The sequence below is a fragment of the Lissotriton helveticus genome, chromosome 8 (genome assembly GCF_964261635.1).
Source record: "Lissotriton helveticus chromosome 8, aLisHel1.1, whole genome shotgun sequence".
In the NCBI taxonomy this organism is placed as follows: domain Eukaryota; kingdom Metazoa; phylum Chordata; class Amphibia; order Caudata; family Salamandridae; genus Lissotriton; species Lissotriton helveticus.
The window spans coordinates 441,995,105-442,010,880 of NC_136069.1; the positions used below are offsets into that span (position 1 = coordinate 441,995,105).

At 46.9% G+C, this 15,776-nt stretch overlaps 1 protein-coding gene across 1 annotated transcript in view; it reads left to right on the top strand.

Annotated features, from left to right (window-relative positions):
- COG3 (component of oligomeric golgi complex 3) overlaps nucleotides 1–15,776 on the top strand; it is a 450,848-nt gene that overhangs the window by 390,396 nt on the left and 44,676 nt on the right. The window lies entirely within an intron of this gene.

Genomic DNA, 15,776 nt, shown 5'->3' on the forward strand with positions numbered 1-15,776 from the left:
CCTATCCCGAGGTTGGTCCCTGTCTATCCTGAGTTTCGCAGGCCATAGTCAACCCCAGAGCAGAGAGAAAACGTACACAATGCATTTGAAATCCTGTTAAGCCTATATATTCCTGTCAAACACAGGTTCTCTTATGGCAGGTAGCCTTCCTAATGGTAATTACGGGATCCCGGCGGATCTTTTTATTGGACGGGATCCTGGCGGATCTTTTTATAAATGATAGGGAACGCTGGGGCAAATATATCTTGCTTTTGACCAACGCTATTTCCCAGGGAGCAATTGTTCCGTCATTCTGGAAGGGTGCAATCATTATCCCCGTATACAAGAAAGGTGATCGGGGTTTGCCGGGTAATTACAGACCCATAAGCTTGATAGCTACCATCCAAAAGGTGGTGGGGAGGATGGTGGTGAACAGGCTTATGGCCTGGGTTGACGAGAACAATGCACTATCCCCTTACCATGCTGGGTTCCCGAAGGCCACTAGTACGGTGGACCAGGTGTTCCGCTTTACTCTGCTACGGTGGCGTACTGTGTTGCTGGGCGGGGGCAGCCTGTATGCCGCTTTCGTGGATTTGCGGGCTGCCTTCGACCTGGTTCCCAGGACTAAGCTGTGGTCAGTGTTGTGGAAACTGGGACTACCGGAGGATTTACTGACCCTAGTTATGAGGCTGCATGAGGCGAATTTTGCCAGGATACAGTGGGGCAGTCTAGGGGAGGTCACTGTGGACTTCCCGGTCGAGCGGGGAGTTCGGCAGGGGTGTGCAATGGCCCCCCTGCTTTTTTCCTTGTTTATCAACGGAGTAGTAGCTAGAATGCTGTCTGCTAATTTAGACGCCCCCTCGTTGGCGGACATTAAGGTCCCAATGTTTAATGTTCGCCGACGACACTCTTATTTTGTCAAAGACCCCGAGTGGCCTGCAGTGCGCCCTAAACATCTTTGAGGAATTCTGTGGGGAGCATGGTCTTGAAGTTAACGTGGCTAAAACCAAGTTAATGATTTTTAATCCCCACCGTAGTTTCCGATCCAGGCTGACTATGAACCAGCGACCACTAGAGGTATTTAAAGCTTTCACCTACCTTGGTATGTACATAACCAACGATCTCAAATGGTCCCAGCATATTGAACTTGCGACGTTAAGGCATAGACAATTAGCTGGAGCTTTTGGGGCAGAACACAGAAAATCAAAATCCAAACCAATCATGCCAGCCCTACAGGTTTATGAGGCAAAAGCCCTTGGCTCAGCACTATACGGGGCTGAGTTGTGGGGTTTTGGAAAGCTTGAGTCACTACAGAGGTCCGAAAATAAGTTCTTTAGGACAATTACTGGTCTTCCCAAAAGTACCCCCCTTCTCCCCCTTAGATACGAGCTGGGCAGAAAGGCAGTGGTTGATTTGGCAAAGCTTCGCCCGATTTTGTATTGGAGACGACTCTGGACCACCCCAGAACTTAAGCATTATGCTGAAGGCTTTCTAGCGTTAATTAAAGGGGATGTTTTTCATAGGATTAAATGGCTAAAAGACCTTAGGTCCTTGTTATGTTTGTTGGGTCTCCAAACCCTTCGGGATAACCTGCCAGGCGCACTTTTTCCTAGTAGAATTACTGTAACGGAGTTGTATTGGGACTATGTGGCTGAGCGGGATTGGAGAAATACTGATTCTAGATCTATGACAGGATGCTATCTGGAATCTAAAATTTCTCCTGACCATGAACTCTATTGGGACAATATAACAAAGCCATGGGGCCATGGGATAGGAAGCTACTATGTCAATTAAGGATAGGTGTTCTTCCGCTCAGGTCCCTAACTGGCAGGTGGCGGGGTTCATCTAATACTTCCTGCCCGCTTGTGGATCTGTAAAGGAGACTGTTGGGCACTTTCTATTTGCCTGTCAAGCCTATGCTATCCGTAGGCAAATCTGGTTAAAACATGCATGTAAATTCTTAGGTACCAACAGTAGCATCGTAGCCTTGAGAACTATCTGTACTAGTTCATCTTTGCCACTGGCCATAGCAGTAGCGAAATTTATGGGGTGGGCTTGGTCCATGAGGCATAAATTGTTAGCCGAGTAACTGTTTACACTGGGATGGTTCTATTGAATCTACTTGACGTAGTTTGTATCTTATATTATATGTATATCCATGTTTTTTATGCAAAGTACTTGCTTTTATTGTTCGAGGCATCCATTTAATACTGTTTTAACATTTTTGTATGTATTGTGCTTTTATGAGAAATACTCGAATAAAGCCTCTTTGAATTGAATTGGTAATTACTTCCTAATGGAGAGTTGGTGAATTGCAAGCCCTATCAGAGGAGGATCCATACTTGCTGGTTCATAAGAATGGGGTCGTCCTGACGACTAACTTGAAAGTTGTGCCAAAAATTGTCTCACTGTTCCATGTCAATCAGACTATTCACTTGTGATCTTCTTTGCACAACTTGAGTCATTCGCAGAAAGAGCATTAAATACGTTAGTTGTTAAGAGGCCTCTGATGTATTATATTGGTCATACCAAATATATTTGCAAAATAACACAACTCTTTGTTGCGTTTGCTTAAACGCCATTTGGGAAATCCTATTTCAAAGTTGGGGCTTGCAAGATGGATAGTGAAGTGTATTCAGGTCTGTTACGCTTGGTCAAAACGCACACTTCACAAAGTGCCTAGAGCTCATTCGACTCACAAAAAAAGGAGCCACTTAACTTTTCTTAAAAACGTTATGCTTTCAAACATCTGCAAAGCAGTTACATGGTCTACACCACACACTTTCACAAAGCATTTCTCTGTAGACATGCCCATCAAGAAGCTGAGATCAGCACATAGTCCTTAAAACAGTATTCTAAACATCTGCTGTGAGCCACTGCTTTAGGAGAGTGCATTACATTTCAGTTTATGCTAGGCATGTGATCTACAGCAACACATCCTATGGTTGTAGTGCTGTAGATTCACATGTGCCCTCTCACCTCCCCAGATGTGAGCTGCTGTTAGATGTTTCTCATGTCCATACACTCAAGTCAACCATTCTCAGTGCACTTGTAGACATATACTGTTCAGCTTTGCTTTGCTCCACTTACTTCCACTCATCGTTTTTGCGGAGGAAGCAATCTGAGCTGACATTTTAGTCATGGTGCACTGTGGGATTTGGGAGGTATCATGACTGACCTTGAAACCAAAATTTCTACTTGGAATAAAAACAACTTGCAATGTCCATGTTGAACACTAGATGGCAGGAGTGTGTAAAGCATGTGAATTTACAGTGCTACAAGCCAGTATTTACTGATGAGTAATACTTTTTCATATATGCATATCTGATCACATTGAATTTGCATTACAAAATCTCCTTTCGATTTACCTTGCAAAAATTGCTAACCCCTCAATAGGACTTTATAGCTCTTACCCTCTTTTAACTTGCATTTTCTTTTATCATGCAGTTCTCTCTAAAATCCTTCTTACTTTCTCTCACTACATGGCATGCTTACAAATTCCAAACCAAACCATCTTCTGTTCAGATGGATTTGAAAAGTTTCTCCTTTACTTTATTGAATTCTGAGAATGCACTCTTTTCCTCACCATTCTAGACAATGTCTGTCTTACCCAGCATCACTCAAATATCCTTTGTTGCTTTACTCACACCAAGGGAATTTATTCAAATCAAAATTCACAGAACTCAGATTGACAAACTAATTGTATCAATTTATCTGGCCCAACCTTATTGGAATCTGTACAAAATGTTTTCTTGCTTTGTCTTGTTGTGACATAAAAGAACAATCAAGTGAAAGAAAAATCAGAATAACAACAGCAACACGGGAAATCTTTTATATCAAAGATATTACATGTAAATACTTGTAATTTCAAAGGGTATACTGTGATTAAGTCTAAGAAAAGATTTGTACCCTTTGAATTTACAAATATTTACATATATAAAACAATCTTTTTGATGTAAAAGATTTCCCGTGTTGCTGTTGTTATTCTGATTTTTCTTTTGGGCCAGATAAATTGATACAATTAGCTTGCCAGCACATTTTCAATTACAGTATTTGCCCGAGCCCGCAAGGATATATTGGGTCACCCACCATTATTAGATTTACTCACACCAAGCCCGACATTTGCCACTTACTGTGATCTCTCAATTCACTCTCTAAAATTCTTATCATCCTCTTCCAATTTTTTTGCTCTGTCTATCCATCCTGGCCACAGTCTTACACTGGGCTTCTTCTCCTTGCCACTTCAAAACACTTCCTACTATAAGCTTCCCGTCGCAATTCAATTTTAACCCCATTAACCTACCGTTCTGTTTCTCTACTAGTCCTCTGGTTTCTCACTGCTAAACAGCAAAACTCCTGAGTTCAACATGGTTATTCAAGAACCCCTCATTCTCTTTGATACTAACTGTATTACAATATTTGTCAGCAGAATTCAGGAATATTAGTCTCTGTTAAATATTTCCTTCAAAAACGTTATCACACGCCTTATAGTTGCTTCTTCCTCGAACTCTGACCATTTAGAGTAAACATCTTGCAGTACTATTGCTTGCATTTCCTCCAAAACCATACTATTAGCGCCCACTTTTTACTATTTGCCGCACTGCGGCATTTTTGTGTACTAGCTCTGATTAAACATATCTTAAGTCGTTTGTCACTTCCTATGTATTATTCGAAAATGGGTCTCTAGTTGGCAGAGGTATGTACCCTGTCCAAGTAGGGACCACCACTCTAGTCCGGGTAAGTCAAAGACACACTAAAAGGTAAACTGTGCTCACCCTCTGGTATCTTTGCTCAGAGCAGTAAGGCTTATTTAAAGAGGCAATGTCTAAAGTGTTTGTGCAACACACACATGCAGCAACACAATGAAAATACCACAAAAAGTCTCCACAATGGTTTATAAAAATAGCTAATAATTTTATAAATAAATCAAGACCAATATGACAAAATTTAATAAGTAGAAGTTGAATTAGGAATTTTTAAAGAGTTCTAGAGCTTAAAAGCAATAAGCGCCAATGGGCATTATCTTGTCAACAGTTCAGGCCGACCGGGGTGGAGTGCACGCCGGGTACAGGAGCCACGCACCACGCAGGCCCGGTGAACAGAGTACCTTGATCGTGGTCACATCGAGATGCGGGGTGCAGAGAAGTGATGTATCGATGTCAAGCCTGCAGTCGAGGTGATGTGAAGTTTTTCTTCACAACGTGGCGGCGATACATTGGGTCCGGTGATCGAAGCGTCGGTTTCGAGTGTGGCTGTTCAGAAGGCGAAGCGCCGGGTCAATCCACGGTGGAGGTGCGATGCGTCTATCTTCTCTGAGCAGTGGAATCGATGCATTGGTTCTGTAGCAGCCTGTTCCGGATGCAATGCACCAGTTCAGAGTGCAATGCGCCGTTTCTACTCCCTAAACACGCAGACTGGAGATGCGTCGGTTTCACTGGTGCAAATATCTGGGCCCACTTCTAATGAATCAGGCACAAGAGTAGGGGTAGAGACTTTGATAGCCCTGAGTCTCAAGCAACAGGAGATAAGCCAACACACATAAGCCACAGACCCAATACTTATACCCAGTTGTGCCGTTGTATTGGGGGTGACTTCAAAGAAGGGTCTGTGAAGTGTACGGAGGTCTTTCTTCTCAGCCCTTGCTCCAGACTATCAGTAGGGGTAATCAGCCCTTTGTGGGGGGATAGAACACTACCTATTCAGGTGCAAGTGTCAGCTCCTCCTTCCCTTCCTGCCCAGGAAAGGCCATCAGAATGCAAATTGTGCCTGTCTAGAGGAAATGCACAAAATGAAGCTGTCGCCCATCCCAGACGTGTATGTATTGACGTCACAGAATAGTAAGAGTAGGAAAATGTCCACTTTTGTCGTGTAGTTCCTAAAAAATGTGTAGGATCTGCACGTTTAGACAACATAAACTAAGGGATTGGTGTTGAGACTGATTCCAGGCACCCCCAAAGGGTATGTTAGTTTGTTAGACCAGCTAGCTTACAGTGCAATTATGAGCTCCTCTTACCAAGGAGCGAATAGCTTCTGGCAGCTATCGAACATGAAAACCCTGACCCCCTCAGGGATCGTGGAAACAGTACAGTACCTTTCGCTCAATCACTCATGCTCACTCGGTCTCAGAAAGATGTACAGAATAAACGGTGGGGACGTTTTCAATAAGTATTTATTGAACCAGGAGGGGGGCGTGGCCACGGAGGCGACTAAGATGGCCGCCTTCGTCTGAAGCTCCGCCGTCCGGGCGGCCTATCCACTCCATCCTGCGGGCCTGAAGCTGCTCTAACCCCGCTCCCCACCTCCATCCTACAGCTGTGGCGATTTGCCGCCGTTTGATACCCGTCTTGGGGGTGCCCCGGAAGGGATAAGTTGGCGGAGGAGCAGGAGCGCCACCCCACCGGCGTCTGCTCTCACTGCGCCTGGATCGCGGGTATGTTCTGTGCCGAGGGCGCATCGCCTGTAGTCCGGCGTCCGCTTGGGTACTGGCGAATTGGCTCCCTCCTTGGGGTCCGGCCCGGGGGTTTGTTCGCGCGGGCCCCGTGACTCTGGGTCGCGCGGCGGCCTTAGGGCCTAAGTCATAGGCTGGAGCCAGGGGCTCGAGTAGTGGCTGCCCCGGGCGGAGCTCGGGAGGGGGTCGGACCCGGGTGCTGCGGGGGGACGCTTGGGCGAGGGTGGGCGCCCTGAGGTCCGGAGCTGCTGCGAGGCCGGTTGGCCCGCCTTCCCTTGGAGATTCCCCCCGTGCCTTCCTGCTGCGTGGAGCGGGGCGAAGGCCTGAAACTCGGCGAACTTGCAGCCCTGATCCGCCATCTTACCTGGGAGTCCCACCAGAGGGGCCTTGGGTGCTCGGGCACCTAGAGGCGGCGCACTTGCCTTGCCACCAGCAGAGTGTGGAGAAAGGCATGGCATGCTCGCTTGGCCAGTAGCGATGGGTCGGCAGACTCAATCCCTGGACGCTGACTGCCCTTGTGACCACTAAGCACCAGATTGACTAACCGTCACTTTGTTGCCTGAGACGGCCTGCTCGCTGCGAGACCCCTATATGTTGTGAGCATTGCTGAGACATTGGTACATTACACTACTCTCCTGGAGCGCCCGCTCAAGGCCTTAGAACTCGCCCCACACCTGGCTTGCTCGCAGCCGCCCGCAACAGGCGGAACGCCGGCCGCCATGGGGAAAAGAGACCCTAACCAGCGTAAGCTTAGTTTTGACAAAGCCTCCATGCTGATCGCAGACACTGCCACAGGCTCCACGTCGGAAGCGATGCCTCCTACTCCACAAGACAATACCACTACATTGGTCACGGCAATGATGTCCGAAATGAGAGCTGGGTTCAAGTCACTGGACAACACATTTGATGCACTGGAACAAAAACTTGCTGACATGGGATTTAAAGTGCAAGCGCACGACCGCCGTCTGGACGTTGCCGAATCTCGCATTTCGGATATTGAAGACACGGGCTCCAAAACGTTGAAACGTCTTGAAAGAGTTGAACAGATCTTGAAGGAGGTGGCCATAAACAATGAGGACTTAGAGGCGCACGGACGACGCAACAACGTCCGCATTTTGGGTGTGGCGGAGTCGACCCAAACCGGCCGGATGGACGTCTTTGTGGAAAAGCTTCTCATAGATCTGTTCGGCAGAGACTGGTTTACTGCAGGATTTGTGGTGGAGTGGGCCCACCGGTCCCTGGGTCCACGACCGAAACCGGGTCTGCCACCACGCCCCATCATCGCCAGGATCATGAACTTCAGGGACCGAGATGCAGCCCTGCGTGCAGCTCGGGAGAAGGGGGAAATACGATGGCAGGGCGACTCGCTGTCGTTCTATCCAGACTTCACCATCATGGTCCAAGAAACGCGCCGGAAATACACTGGGGTTAAAGCCACTCTGCGTAATTTAGGTCTTAAATATGGTATGCTTTACCCTGAACGCCTTAGAGTGGAGGTGGCCGGCAGGGCTTGCATCTTTAACACCCCAACAGAAGTACAGGAGTTTTTTCAATCCTATAAATCCAGAGATTCACAGAATGCGGGCAACTCCAGGGCACCGTCACCGGCTCAAGGAGCCTCCCAACACAGCGTAGACCTGTTCACGGACGCAGGGCATGGCTGACGTTTGTACTCTTGCTCATGTATCCATTCTCATGGTTTGGACAATCAGTGAACCGACTGGGGAATCCCTAAACTGATTGCTACATAGAAGTGGATTTGGTTAGCCCGGATGGCGAGGCGTCCCTACCCCCTATGGCGAACGCCTTTCTACTTGGGAAATTTATTGTTTTCTTTATTGCAGAGGTTTCAGTCTTAATTGTACTTTTACTCCTCATAATGTTCCATGTTACCGCCGCACTGGGTGGGATGTTCCTCTTTGGGGTTTGTAAGAGGTTGGGTGGGGGGTGGGAGTGGGGGTTTGTTCAGTTCTGTTATTTTATAAGGTGTCACGAAGTCTTCGCAATTTCAGTTTTTGTGCTGAACTGCTCATGCCATAGATCATCTATCCTTACCCTGTTCTCATGGCCAGATTAGGGTTGCAATCGGGCCCCTCGGAACTGTCGTTGATGACCTGGAATGTTAGGGGACTGAACAACACCAGAAAGTGTAAGCAGGTGTTTAATTACATTGCTAGGCATAGGATAGACATTGTCTTCCTGCAAGAAACTCATTTGTCGGCTGACGCTGCCACACGAGTTGCCAGAAGTTGGGGTACGCATCGCTTCTTCACCCACTACAACAGGTACTCCAGGGGGGTGGCAATTTGCATACACAAGCGGATACCCTTTATGCTGACTCACACTGTCATCGACAAAGAGGGCAGATACGTAATCATCGCAGGAACCCTCATGGGACATAGGGTCACGCTCGTCGAAGTGTATGGCCCTAAGACTGACACTCCCACTTTTTTCATTGATTTACAGATACATTTATTAAACTCGGACCCTGGACTATTACCAATCGGCGGTGACTTTAATCTGCTTCTTGACCCGTTAAGGGACAGCACGGCGGCTACCCCGGACACCAGGCCCCTCTCCCGCCCGGTCCTACGAGACATATGCACACACTTTTCCCTCATAGACATCGAAGCGCAGTTGCACACCGCCACACCGGCTTATTCGCACTACTCCGGGTTCCACGACACATGGACCAGAATCGACTATTGGCTGATCTCCCCAGAGGTGGTTGGGTGGGTGACGGACCTTCTAACACTGCCACTGCATCGGATCACTCTCCTATAGTGCTGAGATTGCAGGTCCCTCGGGAGGGTGGTTATGAAAGGACGTGGCGCTTCCCTGGGAAGGCTTTATTGGATCCAGTTTTCACCAAAGAAATCAGAGAGGCCATTGAAGAATATTTTGACTTAAACACGGGCACGGTTGACACCTGGGCTGTCCTCTGGGAGGGGTTCAAGGCGACCATCAGGGGAGTGTGCATCGCTAAACATACTGGAATACTACGCGATGTACGGACTGCCCTCTCTCGGATAGAGCGTGATATAGCGGCGCTAGATACGGAACAACTTCAGCACCACACAGAGGAGAGGGAGCGCAGGCGTTTAGGAGTTTAGGGAGGAGGCTGAGCAAGAGCTCCGATTTCTGGCTAGGTCATACACGGCTAGGCAGCACGGGGAGGGCGAACAGCCAGGCAAGTTATTGGCACACTTACTCCGCCCACCACACACCTCTTCCTATATCACAGAACTTAGGGGGCCGACGGGAGACTTATTACGCACCACGCCCGAGATCTGTGATACCTTTCTGTCTTACTACACCTCTACATCTACATCTACATTGACTGACGATGCTGCTGACCGTGGAGATTACCACAATGAGATCGCAATGGTGTATTTAGATAAATGGATGATTGACTTTTTGGCTGATCCCATAACGTCGGACTACGTAGTAGAAGCCATTGACTCCATGAAGGGTTCTTCGGTCCCCGGGCTAGATGGGTTTTCAGCCGATTTCTACAAGGCCTACAAAGACCTGCTGGTTCCCCGCTTGGTGGAAGTGTACGCCGAGGCCCTTGAATCGGGTTGTCTGCCCCCCACTCTCAGGGAGGCGGTCATTGTGCTGTTGACCAAGCTGGGCAAAGATGCTACTCTCTGTGAATCTTATCGCCCTCTGTCCTTACTGAACCTAGACTACAAGATCTTAGCGAAAGTTCTGCCATCCGCCTATCGCTCCTAATGGAATCCATAATCTCTCCTGCCCAGTCGGGCTTTATCCCACAACGCTCCACCTCCCTCAACCTCCGCACCCTCTTCTCCGTTCTACACCGTGTTGACCCTGATACTCCGGCTGCAGCGATACTGTTAGATGCCGAAAAGGCGTTTGACTCTCTAGAGTGGCCTTTCCTCATGTCTGTGATGCGCCGTATGGGAATTCCTGAATGCTTAGTAAATACAGTGGAAATACTGTACACTCTTCCCGTGGCCCGACTGCGCTTGAATAGTACAATCACTACCCAGTTCCGCCTGGCGCGAGGTACGCGCCAAGGCTGCCCCCTGTCACCACTGTTACACATTCTGGCAATGGACCCATCGGTCCGTCATTTCCAGGAGAGGCATTTGCACCGAGGGCTCCAATTCCGCACTGGCCCACTCTTGATTTCGCTTTTTGCGGATGATACCATCCTCTATGTAAGGCAGCCCCAGACCAACCTAGAGCCATTGCTCTTGGAAATAACCCGGTTTGACAAGCACTCAGGCCTCCGTATAAACTGGCATAAGTCTGTCGTTTTGCCACTCACGCCCAGTACGGTCGAATGGCCCAACCCCTTCCCCCTCGCGTGGTGCCGAGACTCGGTGAGATACTTGGGCATCCATATACATTTGGAGACAGAATCTATTATCAGATTAAATTATGGAGCTGCGCTGACTGCCCTGGAAGGGCAGGTTGAATGATGGAATAGACTCCCATTATCCATGGCCGGCCGTGTCGCTATCATCAAAATTATAGTATTGCCACGGTTTCTATACCTGTTCAATAATATACCTATACCCCTCACCAAAATGTTCTTCACGCAGCTCCGCTCTCTACTCTTGAAGCTGGTGTGGGGCAACAAGACCCCATGGGTGGCTTGGCGCGTGCTGACGCTCCCATACGAGCGGGGTGGACTAGGCATCCCGGATTTTTATCTTTACTTTTTGGTGGCGCAGTGCTCCTATGCATACCCATGGTTTCACCCTGACGCCCGGATTCCATACCTGAAACCGGAAGCCGATTTGGTGTTGCCGGGCTCGTTGTACACCACTCTCCCGTCGGGCTTTCCTAGGGATCCACGAGACATCCAAACTGTTTCATCTACATGCTGGGCGTGGGGAAGGCTGGGCCGCCTTGTCGGCCTTACATAGCTATACTCCCAGGCCCTTCCGTTGCCCAACGCCACTTGGCTCCCAATAACTGGGGAAGCTGTGGTACGACAAACATTGACCAAGTTCCACATTGCCTCCATCAGGGACTTGTTCCCGGACGGACATGCATTCTCACTCACAGAGGATCACCGCTTTACGGAGAGGACGTTCATGGACTCATTTGTTCTAACCAGGCTACGCTCTTTATTGCGCGCTTCGTTCTCTTCATACCCCCTTCCTCCCGAGGAGATGACGCCCCTCACTTTTATTATACAACACCCGTCGGGCGCCCATTTGGTCTCTAAGCTATATCCGATGTGCTGCGACCTTCTCCCCTCTCGAGATCAGGTAGTACGTGCTGCTTGGGAGGCAGATTTGGGATACACCATCTCAGATGATCAGTGGCAGTGGTGCTGTAAAGCGACAAAAGACATTTCTATCAATAGTAAACACAAACTACTACACTTTAAATTTTTACGTAGGTTGTACTACACACCAGCGCGACTACATAGGATAGACCCATCACGATCCCACGCCTGTCCCAAATGCGGCGGACCATTCGCAGATTTCGCACACCTTTCATGGACCTGCCCTGAGTTACATGACTATTGGTCCCGAGTACACGGCATACTCAGTGACATGCTACACGTAGCTCTAGTTCCCATCCCGGAGATTGCTCTCCTGGGATATGTGGCTGAATTTCCAAAGAAAGTGCGCAGACTGGCAGCGCTGTGTTTTCTACTGGCCAAACGCGAAGTGGCACTGAAATGGTGTGACCAACGCCCCCAGCTACACAGCTCCTGGCTCCGGAGCATGGCACGCTGCAATGTTAATAGTACCGAATACTCAGCCATGGTCCCCGCCACGTCCAGGCCCGTCGACATTTGGGGCCCATACCGCGCATACATAGCAGGCACCATTGAGGGAAGCCAACCCACTCCTGCACATGTGGTGGTCCCCAAGGGTATTGGTTGAGGGATGGGGGGGTAACCCGATCTTAGACATTTGCTTTATGTACACATTGTAGGGTGCCCCTGCTCCCCCTGTCCATGCTCTCCACTGATCCGGGGAGTCGAGTACCGTACATGTCCTGTTGGGAACATTGCGAGGTTACGCTGCCTTAGGGGATTGCTATAGATATGTTGTCCCACTGTGGGCCTTTAACCCTGTCTTAACCATGACATTTGAGTATGTTCGGACTATTGTGCACTTTGTATATGAGACTAGAGTGACACCCTACGAATCACCAGTATATATTGGACATGTATGCTTATCTTTATTTTTGTATTTCTTTTGGAAAATAATAAATACAGTTTAAAAAAAAAAGTATTTATTGAACCAGCGTCATTCTAGTATAAACTTTGTGTGCAGTAACAACCAAAAGACATAAACATATGTATACGGTTATAAGCACCAACAGAGTAAAGAAAAGGTAGAATTCTACCATAGTGCTAAAACAATGAATAAATGCAGGCATATAGATACCTAGCACCTATGTAAGTGTATAGCCAAGAATCCCTTTAGGATAGAGCCGACCCCATTACCTGATGTGGGAGAGCGAAGGACCCCGTCTTGGTCTCGAGATAGACACCTCACAAGGGATGCTAGATCACTGCATGCTGGAGTGTCTGCGTGCAGGGACCTCAGCGTCTGGTGTCAGCATGGAAGTCTTTCTCCTCTGGTTTGCTCAGCGAAGATGTGGTGGTTATATACCCAAAAGGTGCCCGCAGGGTTTCTCCCTAGATGTGTACTATGGGCATGTCTGCCAAGGATGATGATACCGGTGACCCTTATACATAGTTATTATGCAGAAGATGGTAATCCTGCTGTGATACTCAGAATCCTTATGCATAATAAATGAGACTAGATTTGGGGGAAAAACACAAAACATTTATTCAGCACCTAACTAGGTAAAATGTCAGTGGCAGACTCATTATGTAGCACAATGGTAGGACAAATGTATGTAAAGGGTTGTGCAACTACCTAGGCCTATATTGTGATACATTCCGGTTCATAACACTTTCTCAATGTGGCATTTCTAAAATAGTAATATTAAATCCACCTTTACCAGCAGAGAGGATTTACCTTTACCATTCCAAATATATAAAACATGACACAACTATTCCTTTCTCATCAGGAATTACATCTTAAGTGTATTAAGGAATTGCCTATGACAAGAGTAGGCCTCTCCGTAGTGAAAAACAAATTTGGGTGTTTGTCACTACCAGGACATGCAAAATGTAAAAGTACATGTCCTACATTGTACTTACACATCACCTTGCCCTGTGTTCTGCCTAGGGCCTACCTTTGGGATGACTAGTGTGTAATAAAAGGGGAGTTTAAGGCTTTGCAAAGTGTTTTAAATGCCAATAGAAGTGGCAGTAAGCTGCACACACAACCTGCAGTGGCAGGCATGAGACCGGTTTGAAAGGCTACTTGTGTGTGTTATACGGTACATTAATGCTGGGCTAAGTCTTTCCTTGCCTCTGTGGTGGGAATGTGGCCACACTTTCATGGGCAGGTGGAGGATCTTTATTGAATCTCGGTGTCACAGTAGTGACTCCCATGTGCCTCCATCCTGAAGTTCCTCTCTTACCACCAGGTGCCTCGAATACAGAGCTTAAAAAAATCCAGTTGCAGCGTTGTCAGTTGTGGATATTTATGTGGCTGAAAACCCCCTCCCTCTTGTGCTTGGCCACCTTTTGTGTTTGTGCACTTCTCCCATATCACGTGTGGGAGCAGAAAAGAGGCTTTCCCATTTGCCTTAACTGTAGTGAACTGCATCGCTGATCACTGTTGCACCTTCATAAGGAATCCATGATTCACTACCCAATACTCCAACCCTCTCATATTTTCCACATTATCAATAATTGTGTATGCAGTATGAAATATAGATTTGATCAACACCACTATTTGGTGTGTTTCTATCGCTGTTGATGATCTGCTGAACTAATACAGAATATTGTACATAGTATCTCTAAATATTAGTACTTTTTATTTATTTCTTGCAATTTTGGAAGTGTATTCATGGAGTAATCTGTTAGGTTTGGCATAGTACCTAATTGGAGTGGATCGGGTAGAACTCAGAGAGCTCTTCCCAGCTTGAAAGATGTGTTTATTGCCTTATGAAGTTTGTCAGCTTAGACTTTTGTGCTTTACGTGAAAAAAATTTGATGCTAGGTTTTATGCCTAGTTTCGTTAACTATGCTTTTTTCGATCAGCAGAATTTTTTTTCCACATACTTTGCCTTCTCTCGTCGATTTTACGGAATGACTATGGTATATATTTTTCATTTCTGTTCTTGCTAAAAGGAAAGCACAAGTACACTATTTTTGGTATGAACAATTATTTAGATCAAAAAGCCCACCACGTGTCAAGGGCCGATTGTTTTAACACAAACGGGATAAGAGGCATGGTACTTGAAAACCTCATAATGTATGCATATGTGCAGATTCGCACAATTTGAAAGGCATGACATCCCAGTAAATAAGTGTGTTGAACGTTTCTCAAAAAAAAATTAGAATTTTGATTTTCAAAAGTGTGTTTTCTTATAGCACATCTACTCAGGCACTTCCCAGCATATAATTTACACTCTTATTAATGTGGTTTAAGTTATTAAAGTTTTGGAAGGGCAGCAACTAATCAGTTATGTTTGGATAGATGTACCAAAGGGTGTTGTTTGTTATCATTTATTTCCTGCTGAAGAAAATATTCACAAATTTCAAACTCTATGCATACATAAAGCTAGTGTACATTGGGTTAGGGAAATGACCCCCAGTCACCAGTGTGCAGATGTGATGTGATCAATGTATGCTTTTTTATTAACGCTGTGCATGGCAGTTATTAGAAAGGAGTATCGTACACAGATATCTCCATAACGCGTGGTTATACACGGATTGGGTGGTTTGCAGGAATAGTGCAAGGATGTTTGGAGCTCCAGGCAAAATAACCATTTTGCTGCTGAAATGTACTTATACGTTAATAAAAATCCAAGTATTTGATGCAGCTCCATGCAAACGCAAGGAGATGATGGACAGAGTGCTGAAACTTTTCATACACACACCCCAGTCACAGATCTGGGTTGAATCCATCATCATTCTTTAGCTCACTTCACCACCTCAGTTCAGACACAGATATATGCAAATCATTCTTGACCATGTGACTGATGAAGGGTGTTACCCAGAAACCGGTCCCAGGATGCTTGTTTCCGGTTCAGGAAAGACCTGGCTTGGCAGTTCGGGCTGGACTGTTCCTATGAGGCAGACTGATTTGCATATAGCACATTAATAAGAGTGTAAATTATATGTTGGGAAGTGCCTGATTGATGATGGATTCAACCCAGGTCTGTGACTGGGGGCGAGTGTCTGAAAAGTTTCAGCGCTCCGTCCATTATCTCCTTGTGTTTGCTTTGGTCCATTATCTCCTTGTGTTTGCTTTGCGCAGCTCCT